Here is a 13,754-nt window from a genome sequence, read left to right on the forward strand (position 1 = left end):
GACACGCCTCTGCAATGTTGCATGGACCTTGGGGACAGTGCCCTTGGATTGGCAAACTGGGGTGGTGGTCCCTATCTTTAAGAAAGGGGACCGGAGAGTGTGTGCTAACTATCAGGGCATCACACTTCTCAGCCTCCCTGGGAAAGTCTATGCTGGGGTGCTGGAGAGAAGGCTCCGGCCGATAGTTGAACCTCAGATTGAAGAGGAACAATGCAGATTCCGTCCTGGCCCTGAACACTGGGCCAGCTTTTTACCCTCTCACAGATCATTGAAGGGGCATGGGAATTTGCCAATCCAGTCTACATGTGTTTTGTGGACTTGGAGAAGGCCTATGACCATGGTCCCCGGGAAATTCTGTGAGAGGTGCTTCAGGAGTATGGGGTACCGGGGCCACTACTGCGAGGGCCAGTCGGTCCTTGTACATACGGAGTGAAAGCTGTGTCTGCATACTCTGCATTAAGTCAAGCCTGTTCAGTGTGGGTGTTGGACTCCGCCAAGGTCCTGCCTTGTCTTCACTCCTGTTTGTGGTGTTCATGGACAGGATATCAAGGCGCAGTCGAGGTCAGGAGGGCATTCTGTGTGGGAGTCGGAAGGTGACGTCTCTGCTTTTTGCAGATGATGTTGTCCTTTTGGCACTGTCACGTGGCTGCCTCCAGCACGCACTGGAATGGTTTGCAGCCCAGTGTGAAGCGGTGGGGATGAGGATTAGCACTTCAAAGCCTGAGTCCATGGTTCTTTCACGGAAAAGGATGGTATGCCCCCTCTAGGTAAGGGGAGAGTTTTTGCCCCAGGTGGAGGAGTTCAAGTATCTTGGGGTCTTGTTCACGAGTGAGGGAAGAAAGGAGCGTGAGATCAGCCACAGACTGGGAGCAGCGGCAGCAGTAATGCGGTCGCTGTACCGGACTGTAGTGGTGAAGAGAGAGCTGAGCCATAAAACGAAGCTCTCCATTTTCCGGTCAATCTACGTCCCTACCCTCACCTATGGTCATCAGCTCTGGGTGATGACCGAAAGAATAAGATCGCGGATACAAGTGGCTGAAATGAGTTTTCTCCGCAAGGTGTTGGGACTCACTCTTCGTGACAGGGTGAGGAGTTCGGACATCCAGGAGGAGCTCAGAGTAGAGCCGCTACTCCTTCACATTGAGAGGAGTCAGGTGAGGTGGTTCGGGCATCTGATAAGGATGCCCCCAGATGCCTCCCTTTGGAGGTATACCAGGCACGGCCAACTGGGACGAGGCCCCGAGGTCAGCCCAGGACTCACTGGAGCGATTACATCTCACAGTTGGCCTGGGAACGGCTGGGGATCCCCCAGGTTGAGCTGGAGGAAGTTGCGGGGGACAGGGGCGGCTGGGCCTCTCTGCTCTCCCTGCTGCCACCGCTACCCTTTTAGGACAAGCGGGACAGAAGATGGATGGATAGATGGACCAAAACACAATGTTATCTTGACATTATAATCATCACGGGTCAGACTGAGGCAGAACACTGGACCAACCTGCATCTAGTAATGACACGCCTACAGGAGTACTGAATAAGACTGAATGGGGATAAGTGTATTTTCAGCTCACCCAAGGTACACTATTTAGGACATGTGTTCGACAAAGAGAGGTTGCATAAGTCAAAAGAAAAAGTGAGAGCGTTGCTGGATGCGCTGACTCCCAAAGATGCACAGCATGTAAGAGCTTTTTATAGTATCCTCAATTGCTACAGATTGTTTATGCCCAATATGGCAGAGATTTTACATCCTTTAAATCACTTATTGAGAAAAGAAAGTTGATCTGTATGGGGTGACCAAGACCAAGAATCTTTCAAGAAAGCCAAGGAACTGATGGCCTCAGAAGAGGTTCTATGTCATTTCGATCCAGAGTTGCCAGTTGTCTGTCTGTAGATAGCCTATGGTTTAAGGGTTGTACTGTCCCATATCATGTCCGATAGTAACGAGAAACCCATAGCATTCTTATCCCAGACACTCACGGATCTGGAGACACATTATGCCATGGTGGATAAAGAAGGTTTGGTTGTAGTTGGGGGAATACGTAAGTTCCAGTAGTATGTGGAATGTAGACACTTTACATTAGTGACTGACCATCAATCATTAGCCGCCCTGTTTCATCCACATCGGAGGGTACAAGTTACAGCTGCTGCAAGAATCCAAAGTTGGGCACTGTTTCTACGAGGATTTCATTATGATATAATCTACCATAAATCTGACAAGAACAGCAATGCTGATGGGTTCTCCTGACTTCCATTGCCACTAAATGACTGTTTAGAAGACATTGACTTGTATCATGTTGAAATGGTTGATCCTCTGCCTCTATCGGTCAAGAAATAAGGCTAAACACTCAGAGGGACCTTATACTCAGTCAAGTGTTTCAGGCAACAATGAAGGGCTGGACCTCAGCACCAGATCAGAATAGTCCCCTGAAACCATATTGCCAAAGACGGAATGAGCTGACAACACATGATCGATGTCTACTATGGAGTGTTAGAGTGGTTGTGCCCCCTGCCTGTCGACAAGTGGTCAACATCTTACATGGTGGACACTTGGAAGTGGTGAAGCTAAAAGCCCTGGCTTGAAGCTATGTGTGGTGGCCAGATATGGACCAAGAAGTAGAAGAATTGGTTAAAAAGTGTGATGAGTGTCAGCAGTGGAGACCATCCCTGGGCCTTGCTCCCTTGCACCTATGGGAATACCCGGATACCCCCTGGCAAAGAGTACACATGGATTTTGTGAGTCCAATCCAAGGTAGTATGTACTTGGTAGTGGTGGATGCATTTTCTAAGTGGCCTGAGGTGATCAGGATCCATTCCACCACAGCCGCCTGTCTTATGGAAGAAAAGAGAGCTTTATTTGTGTCACGCCCATGGCTGCGCAATGATCCGACTCACCTGTGGCTGATCAGGGAGATTGAGCATAAAAGGACGATGCCGAACCGCCCAGATTGCGGAACCTCTTCAAGCCTTCCGCTCATCCACTGCTGTACTCTCCTGTGCTTTCGCCTGTGTTCCTGTTCCCTAACTCTATGTCCCTGTCCCGAAGTTTTGATCTTTTTGCTTTGTTCCTGGATTACAGTTTTCGGATTCTCCTTTTTACTTTGACGTTCACTCGGTGATCCCTGCCTGTTGCTGACGATTCTCTCCACCTGTCCCTTGTCAGTCTGTCAGCGAAGGAAAATGGTGCAGCTGCACTTGGGTCCGACGCCTCCTTGCAACCATGACAGAGGGTTCTGCCTCACCTTTGGACCCAGCCGTAATGAAGCGCCTACAACAGGTGCTCTCATCTCAGAGCATGCTGTTAGGCTCCCACGAGCAGACCCTGACCAGATTCGCTGAGGTGTTTCAGGGACTGGTTTGAGTCCTGCAGGAAAAGGGAGTGGTGGATCTGCACGAAACCCCAGAGCGCGAAACGGCAGCTCAGTCTGCACCACACATCCCAGACCAAGACCCACGCCTAGCCACCCCAGAGCGCTACGACGCTACTCCAGCTCGTTGTCAGGGCTTCCTCATACAATGTGAACTCATCTTTTCCAGTTTGCTTCACGTGTACCAGACAGCTGAAAGCAAGATAACCTACATCCTCGTGCTACTGACTGGCTCGGCGCTCAGGTGGGTCATGGCTGCGTGGGAGGGTACTTAGGGTACAAGAAGCACTTCCTGGAGGTCTTTGGCCACCTTTTGTCTGCGTGTGCAGCCAGTGATCATCTGATGCAGATCCAGCAGGGGGAGCACTCGATGGCTGACAACTCTCTCGAGTTCCGCACCCTGGCGGAACAGAGTGGGTGGAACTGGTGAGTTTTTGGCATGGGCTGAGCTGTCGGATCTAGGTTGAGCTCTAGTACCGAGGGGAAAACTTGACCTTGGATCGGTTCATCGAAACAGCGATGACCACTGATAATCTGGCCTGGGACCAAGAACCCGAACCCAGACCGTGACCTCCAACTCTTCAAATCACTGGATAAGTGCCAGAACCCATGCAGGTTGGGCAGGGGCGCCTGACCCCTAAAGAACAACAGCACCAGTTCAGGAATCGCCTGTGCTTGTACTGTGGCAGTTCTGGTCACTTTTTTCTTATTATTATTTTATTTTTTATAGCGCGCTCTTCTCACGCAGTGACACAGAGCGCTTTCAAGCATAAGGCAAGAAAAACAGATACAAACAAAGAAGACGGTCAACTAATGGCTACCATAATGAAGAACTTATTATAGAGCTATAAGCATACCTACTGGCCACCGGGAAAAGGAACAAAAACTCCCAACTGTAAGCTGAGGGAGAAAAAACCTCTGGGGGTCGTAGCCCACCCCTCCTGGGCATTCTAGAAAATAACAATTTGTAAGCCAGTGTTTAACAAGTAATTATAATGTTGGTGAATGGCATCTTGGATCCCCCACTCGGCATGGAACGTCTCGATCGTCACGGCAGAGGGGCATCATCCTCTGTCAGCACGGAATTCGTCTGTCACCACTGGCCAGCCTCCTCAGGTCTTATGTAGCGAGATAGTTCTCAACAAGAAGATAGGACAGAGTTAGTAATTTGTTACTTAAGTAAATTTAAAACGCATTTTTGTAAAGGTGATAAAATAGATAACCAAGGCAGGTTGAATTACATTACGAGGTGGAATGCCTGAATGAACACATAAGTCTTAAGTCGGGATTTGAAAACAGAAATAGACGGGGCATTTCTGACAATAACTGGTAGACTATTCCACAGTTTAGGTGCTCTATAACTAAAGGCGCGACCTCCTACTGAGGTCTTATTGATCACAGGTACTTTAAGGTAACCTGCATCTAATGAACGGAGATATCGTCCTGGGATATAAAGATTAATGATCTCACAAAGGTAAGCTGGAGCAATGCCATGTATTGCCTTATAGGTCAAAAGTAGGATTTTATAATCAACTCTATAAGAGACCGGGAGCCAATGCAAGGATTTAAGTACCGGTGTTATATGGTCGTACTTCCTAGTTCTAGTAACAATTCTCACAGCAGCAGCATTTTGTACCAACTGTAGCCTGGATACAGTCTGGTACGGACAACCTAACAATAAAGCATTACAGAAATCCAGCCTGCTAGAAACAAAAGCATGAATCAGTTTCTCAGAATCCCGTCTACAAAGGAATCGCCGCATTTTAGCTATGCTTCTTAATTGAAGGAAACACGACTTAGTCAAAGCATTTACATGCAATACAAATGACAGCTTTCCATTCAGCAGGACACCCAAATCCTTGACACAATCGGTACGCTTGAAGGTAATACCATTTGTTGTAAAGATTGACGTGATTGTCACTTCCGTGCAGCCTGCCCGACCCGACCCGGACATAAGGTTAGTTGTCCTCGCCTTGTGAGCACACAGTTAATGCTTCCGGTGGTTCTTGCATGGGGGAATAATCGGGTCAGTATGCGGGCACTGACAGATTCAAGTGCAGCGGGGTGCTTTGTGGACATCAGCTTTGCAAATGCTCGACAAGTACCCAGGTAGACATGTGACATTGCGTTAAGAATCAGTGCCTTGGATGGACAGCCTCTACAGACCGGGGTCGTAGATGCCCACACGGTCCCGTTATGCCTGGGAGTAGGGGTGTGTCATCATGAGAAGCTCGGGTTCTTTTTGATTAAGTTTCCAGACAACCCCATCATCCTGGGTTTCCTCTGGTTGGTACAGCACGACCCGGTGTTTTGCTGGAGTAAGGGAGAACTGGTTGCGTGGAGGTCCCAGTGTAGTAAGGCTTGTCTGTCCGATAGGCAGGCAGCAATGCGTGCAGAGATGTCTGACGCACCAGGTGGAAAGGAGAGGAAGAGCTGAGTATCATCAGCATAGCAGTGGTATTTGAATCCATGGGAGGCTATGACCAGACCAAGGAAGGAGGTGTGAATCGAGAAAAGAAGAGGACCCAATACTGAGCCCTGTGGGACACCGGTTGAGAGAGGTATCTTAGTGCCGCACCTTTGATCCCAAGTTGATTAAGAGAGGAGAGTACAATCAGGTGGTTGACTGCAGACAGATCAAGGATGATGAGGACCGACGCGAAGGAGGCGGCTCTAGCAGCTTGAAGAGCATCAGACACCGCCAGAAGAGCTGTCTCAGTGGAGTGACCAACTTTGAAACCAGACTGATAACCATGGAAGAGATGGTTCCGGGTGAGGAAATCAGACAGTTGAGACCAGGCTGCCAGCTCTAGGGTTTAAGACAGGAAAGAGAGAAGAGACACCGGTCTGTAGTTTTCAACCAGATTGGGATTCAGGGAGGGTTTTTTTATAGAGGTAAAATTAGAACGGTTTTGAAGGCAGCTGGGAAACAGCCAGAGGAGAGCGAGGAGTTGATGATCTTAGAGATGAAGATGGAGATGGAGAGTTGCGGGGAAATGCTCTGTAGGAGTGACGATGGGATCGGATCAAGCAAGCAGGTGGTGGCTCTGCGCAATATCAGGAGGAGGCAAATCTGTATACTCCAACATTTTCTGTTTAAATGCCGCTCCTATAGCATCCTTAAACAACATAGTTAGCTCTATAAAGTGTACAATCTGCTTGCTCTTCTAATGTAACACTACATCAAGTCACAACATAATAACCATAATAGCCTGCCACACCTGGAGCTGTCTGCTCACATAAGCCAGAAACTTCCAATATCGTGCCCTACCCCAACGATCAAGACACGTCCGCTCCTGCACCACGTTACTTTCTCCCTCTCACACAAAATCAGTCGTACCATTTACACTACCAATAGGCAATGAATTCACCTTAATGATCACCTTCACTTTTGTGTTTTTGTCCATGTTCCAGGAGAAACACTATTTCACTGCTATGTGTGTCCTAAACGTATTGTGGGAATGACAGTAAAGTTAGCATAGACATGATTTTGAGAACTGATTGACCACAACAAGGATAGCGGTGTTACTTTCAGATGAGGAGGTCAGTAATGAAGTCAACGGCCACATGGGACAATTGCCAGGAGGGTACCGGCAGTGGTTCCAGCAGCCCTGTGGGTCTCTGGCTTGGGGTCTTGGCCTGGGCACAGACCTTGCATGCCTCCATGAATTTTTGGATGTCATCCTGGAGAGAGGGCCACCAGAATCTCTTCTGGATCAAGGAGAGGGTCTTGCAACCTCCTGGATGTCCTGCAGCCGTGGAGTCGTGCACCCAGCGAAGCAAGGAAGATTGGAGTCACGCCGGGATCATAGTCTCTCCCCTCAGGCTGATTAGCAGGACCCAGTTCCTCCTCTTGGACAGCTCACGGGTCCTGTTGAAATTGCCATTGACAGGCATGACATAACAGGAGGCTGGCAAGATGGGTTCTGGGATGGCTACGTTCTGGTCTCTGTCTTGCAATCTAGATAAAGCCTTCGCTTTTGTGTTTTTGGACTGAGGCCGATATGAGACGTTGAACCTGAAGTGGGTAAAAAAACAATATCCTCTGTGCTTGCTTGGGATTAAGGTGACTGGCTTTTTTCAGATACTCCAGGTTGCAGTGGTCAGTAAGAACCAGGAAAGGGTGAGCTGCCCCCTCAAGTCAGTGCCTCCATTCTTCCAAAGCCAACTTAATGGCTGACAACTCCCAATTCCCGATGATGCAGTTGCTCTCAGTCAAGGATAATTTCTATGAAAATAGGCACATGGGTGGAGTTTTGGTGGGGATGCCTGTTGCTGGGATAGCATGGCCCCTACCCCACCACTGAGGCATCAACCACTACCACGAAGGGAAGGTTGGGATCTGGGTGTCCTGGGGAGGTGGTGAACCTTTCCTTCAGCTCCTGGAAGGGTTCTACGGCCTCTGGTGACCTGTTGAGCTGGGTTCACTTCCCTTGCAACAGGGAGTTAAGGGGAGCTGGAATATCGCTGAACTCCCGGATGAAGTAACAGTAAAAATTTGCTAACTACAGGAACCGTTGTAAGTCCTTAACTGTAGTGGGTCATGGCTAATCAGGAACCACACAGACCTTCTTGGGATCCATTTCTACACCCTTTGGGCTCAGGACGAGGCCCAGAAAAGAAACGTGATCCTGGTGGAACAGGCATTTCTTGCCTTTCATGTACAGGTTATTAGCCCACAAGCTCTGCAAGACCTGGCAAACGTGTTGTATGTGTTCGTCCTCTGACCTAGAAAATATCAGGATGTCATCTAAATACACCAATACACACTTATTGATGTGATTCCCAAGTACATGGTTTCAAGTTTCAAGTTTATTGTCATAGGTACAAGTACTGTGTACAAGTATCATGAAATTCTTTTCTTGAATGCTTCTTCACAGACTATGGACAAAGACAAAGACAATGGAAATACTGCACAAAACAAAACAATGACAATGGCAATGACAGTGAGTAATGCAAATAGCAATAACAATAAATAACGGTAATTATAATGTAACGGTAATTAACGGTGAAGCCAGAGAACTCAGAACATGAGAATGCTTAAAGTGACTTTGTGATTTACCAACGTGCTTGGGTGGAGCAGTCCAACTCTAGTTACTAAAGGTGGCACATTGCTGAGTGTTGTATACTCTTACAGCACTGGGGTAAAAGCTGTTCCTGTACCTAGCAGTGCGGATTTGAATAGACCTGAGCCACTTTGCAGATGGCAGAGAAGAGAAAAGTGCCTGTGTGGGGTGACTGACCTTTCATGATAGTCTTCTGAGGCAGTGTGTGGTGTAGGTGTCCTGGACTGCTGTTAGGTGTGTGCTGATGATTTCCTGAGCTGTTTTGACTACCCTCTGCAGGGCTTTCTTGTCCTGGGTGGAGCAGCTGCCACACCAGGATGTAATACACCCTGTGAGGACGGACTCCACAGTGTAGAAAGTGGTGAGGACTGTAGTGGACATCCTGGCTTTCTTCAGATACCTGAGGAAATGAATACGTTGATGGGCCTTTTTGGTGGTTGATGCTGTGTGCTCAGTCCATGTGAGTTTGGCAGTGAGGATGACTCCTAGGAATCTGAAGCTGTTGACCCTCTCTACAATGTCCCCTCCTGTGTATATGGGTGCATGAGCCGTATCCTGTTTTCTGAAGTCAATCAGAAACTCCTTAGTTTTACTGGTTGTTGTCCTGGCACCACTCTGCCAGGAGCCTCACTTCCGTTCTTAGGCTGTCTCATTGTTGTTGGTGATCAGACCCACAATGGTGGTATTGTCAGCAAACTTTATGATGGTGTTGGAGCTGTGCCTGGCCACACAGTCATGTGTGAACAAGGAATACAGCACCGAGCTCAGGATGCTTCCCTGTGGAGTGCCAGTGGGGAGGAAGTATTTCTGCCAATTTGCCAATGCTGGGGTCTGTTGGTGAGGAAATCCATAATCCAGTTGCACAATGTGGCACTCAGCCCCAGACCTAGTAGTTTGTGGATCAGTTTGGTTGGGATGACAGTGTTAAATACCAAGCTATAGTCCACAAACAATAGCCTTGCATAGCAGTTTTTATTGTCCAGGTGAGCCAGAGTGGTGTGAAGTGTGTGTGATATTCCGTCTTCAGTGATCTGCTGTGGCAGTAGGCAAACTGCACTGGGTCCAGAGTGTCTGGGATGGTGTCCTTAATGTGTCCCAGCACCAGCCTCTCCAAGCATTTCGTTGCAATGGGGGTCAGTGCCACTGGGCGATAGTCATTAAGGCAGCTCACTTTGTTTTTTTAGGAACGGGGATAATGGTGGTGTTTTTGAAACAGGTGGGTACAGCTGAGCTTTTTAAGGAGGTGTTAAATATGTCCGTGAAGACAGCAGCCAGTTGCTCACTGCATGTTTTTAAAACTTGCTCTGGAATTCCATCCGGACCAGCAGCTTTGCGAATGTTGACTTGGCTAAAAGTTTTTCTCACTTGTGCCACAGAAATGGTGAGACTGGTGTTATCATGCAGCGCTGTGGGAATTTGCACCGGGGGGTCTTTGTTCGCGAACTCAAAATGGCCGTAAAATGCGTTCAGTTTGTCAGGGAGAGATACAGCGGCACCTGTCAATGTCAACCTCTATGGTTTATAGTCTGTTAAAGTTTGGATTCCCTGCCACAACCTGCGTGCTTTTTGAGTGCAGTTAAACTCTGATTCCACCTTCCTGCTGTATTCCCATTTCCCGCTGGCGATGGCTTTGTGGAGCTTGTACTTACTCTTCTTGTACATATCCATATCTCCAGACTGAAATGCACAGGTTCACACACAGATCTTATTTTGGCGGTAATCCACGGTTTTTGGTTAAGAAATGAGCGGACTGTTTTATGGAGTATACAGACACTTACACAGTACCAGATGAAGTCCGTGACCACTGTGGCATACTCGTCCAGATTGGAGGATGAATTTCTGAACATGTCCCAGTCCACGGAGTCAAAGCAGTCCTGGAGCCTTTCCTCAGCTTCTGGTGTCCAGCACTGCACAGTACCTGTCACAGGTTCCTCTCGCTTCAGTTTCTGCTTCTAGACCGGGAGCAGCAGGATTGAGGAGTGATGTGACTGCCCGAGGTGTGGACGCAGTAGAGAGCGATACGTACCTTTGTGTGAAGTGTAGCAGTGGTTGAGGGTGTTTAAGCCTCTGGTGGGGCAGGAGATGTGCTGATGGTACTTTGGGTACACATTCCTGAAATCGGCTTGGTTAAAGTCCCCAGAAATAATAAACAGTCCGACTGGGTGCTTGTTCTCGTACTTAGTGATGATGTGGTTAAGAAAGGCCTGAAATACTGAGGGCATGTTCAGTAAACCGAAAGGCATTAAGAAATATTCATAGTGATCCAATGAGATGCCGAATGTTCCCTCCAAAATGTATTCTGGCATGGTCTTCTGTTGAGGGACAAAGAATATACCCAGCCCTGAGGGGCGAGATCCAGGCAAAAGGTCGATTGCGCAGTCCCAAGGTCTGTGCGGCGGCAAGGCTGAAGCCTTCAATTTGCTAAAGACCTCCACTAGATCATGATACACACCCAGGATTTTTAGGGGTTTAGCCACCTCCCGGCTTTCTATGCATGTTGCTCAACAAAAGAGAGACAAACATAAGGCGACACAGTACGTTCCACACAACACTAGTCCCCTCAGTGCAGTTCTTGACCAGGTGTGACCCCCCCGACTGCCATGTACGGTCGACTGGGGTGTGGTCTGGGGCGTGAAAGGAACTTGCCTTAGGCAAAGATTTCACCTAAAATTGCTTAGGTAGGAATAAATTGTGTTATTATCCACTGGTTCTATGTAACAAGGTAGTATTGATAAGACTGAAGTGACAGTGGCCTGAGGACAGTGCTGAGCCTGTGCTGGTTATTTTGCATGTGTTCTGTGTGGCTAGACTGTGACTCTATCCTGCTTTCACTCCCCTACAGAAGGAAACGACATCACGGATGTGCCACTGTTGGAGACCACCACTGAAGACAGTGTCCCTAACAGATCCCTGTAACAGGAAAAGCAACAAGAGTTCATTTTTCAAATGAACTGTAATTTTCTTCTTAGATGGAAATGTATTGAATGGAGGAGGGTGCGGTGGGTTGGACCGGGTCCTGCTTTCCAGTGGGTCTGGGGTTCGAGTCTCGCTTGGGGTGCCTTGCGACAGACTGGCGTCCCATCCTGGGTGTGTCCCCTCCCCCTCCAGCCTTACGCCCTGAGTTGCCGGGTTAGGCTCCGGTTCCCCGCGACCCCGTATGGGACAAGCAGGTCAGAAAGCGCGCGTGTGTGTGTGTGTGTGTGTATATTGAATGGTCTATGTTCTGTTTTTCCTGAAAAATAGTTTTTATTATTTTAGTAATAACCTTCTTAATTTTTGCTTTGAGATTTGTTTAAGCATCTCACATGTTGTATATATGTTTATGTACTATAAGAGAGCTACTTGTCTTTCAACAAGTGCATTCTTAATTAGCTGCTGTGGAGAGGCATGTCCCAATACATCTGATTGTATTGTTATTAACTTTTGTCCAAGTGAACATACAATGTTAGATATCTAACACTGATTTAATTATTTATACAGTAAAGTATACTTGTCACATAAACAAGTTACATTTTTATGAAAGTAAGTTAATCTTACCAATTCAGGGTGTCAGTGCCAAGACCCAGAAACAGGAGGTAGGTTTTTGGGACCCAAGTGGATGCATTTATTCCAGGACAAAAACACAGAAGCAAACTAAATCGGTGGTCAGAGACAGGCCTTGGTCTTCCAGGGGCTTGAACATAGTTTCTGGGGCAAGACAATACTCAGTACAGGGGTACAACAAACAGGGGGAGGGGGACAAATCAGTGAATTTACAAACCAAGCAGAGCAGCACTGCAAGATTTCACCACCTTGTGCAGGGACAGCACTGCCTTTATCCCTGGCCTTGTTGATTACCGTCAGGTGCGGCTGCTTTGCTTGTGGGCGTGACAGTAAGTACATTAGCTAAGGGTACTATGGCACCATTGGGAGTTCAATCCACAACCTTTCAGCAAAGGTTACTTGATCTTCTACCAGGTGTGTCACCAGTTGTATTTTCTATTTGTCATTTGGTTTTTTCAAGTTTCCAGTAAGGGATACTAATATTTTTCAGACTTTACTTGCTCAGTTGGTACAGTTCTGTATAAATGTTCTGCTTTGGATATTTTCTGACTAGATTTGTATCTTAAATTGAGAGGGTAAATAATTAGTGTCACTTTCACAATCAAGAGACACACACACACAGTGTTTCATAATTTTTCAGTTGTCTTTGTCTTGGTGTGGCTAGCTCAGTAAGTATCAGTGGGACATTAAGGACAACAGGAAGTGTAAAGATAAGCACTAATGCCCCCTAGTGGAGGGACCCTGGGTTCAAATCCCCCTTGCTGCTGTAGTGTGCATAATGAAGGCACTTGCCCTGAGTTGCTCTAGCAAAAATTACTATGTCACATAAATGGGTAACTATAGCTGTGGACACAGGTGTCAGTTACCTAATAGTTAATAATAGGTGCACTTTGTAGTTGTAGCTTTTTGAAGGAATCAACCCTAGAGATAAACAGTGCTCAATGCCATTGAATCCACTAGATGGAGTCAGGTCCAGATGACTTGGGATGGGCCATCAGTTGAAAATCAAGCCTTTCTCACCTGCAGGATTTTAGCACCAGCTATTTTAAATAATGGTATTTTAAAGTATGGTAAAATTGGAGCAAAGCATTAAGCTGTAAATCTCACACAGTGATGCAGTCTAGCCAAGTGTGAGTGGTGTCTCTAGCTGTGCTGGTGCCATTTCATCCTGTTTACATTTGTATACTATATAACAATTAATTAGTATGTTATACAACCAGTTAGGGCTTCTTCCAACTATCTCATGCTCAGGTAAGCACAGAATAAGTAGGCAGGGCTTCTCTTAACTATGCTGTGGTGAGGTTAGTATAGAGCAACTAGTAGGAGCTTCCTATAAGTATCTTGTGTTCAGGTGAATATGGCACAACTGGTTGGGACTTTTCATAACTATGTTAGGGTTAGGTTAGGACAGAACAAGAAATTTGGGCTTCATTTGGTGAGATAAAGACAGAGAACATGACATGGAATGGATACACCATTTTCAAATGCTTCGTAAATAAAATGGCTGCTAAGAGATTTCCAAGTAGACCAGGGTCAGATGCTGTGCTGTACAAGTAATAATGAGCATTTCACATGGTATTGCCATCTAGTTGACAGAACTTTATTTTCCAACAAATTCCAGGACATATGAACAGTTCTATCAATTTAACGCAGTGTCCTCAGTGCACACTTCACACTGCATGTCCTCAGCTACAGGCCAGGCTCAATTCAAATGTAATCAAGTTATCCAAAAAAGTATACACAAACTGAAGGAATATGGGGGTTTTAAAACTTTTGAAATTTCCCC

Source organism: Scleropages formosus, chromosome 9 (genome assembly GCF_900964775.1).
Source record: "Scleropages formosus chromosome 9, fSclFor1.1, whole genome shotgun sequence".
NCBI classification, from domain to species: Eukaryota; Metazoa; Chordata; class Actinopteri; order Osteoglossiformes; family Osteoglossidae; genus Scleropages; species Scleropages formosus.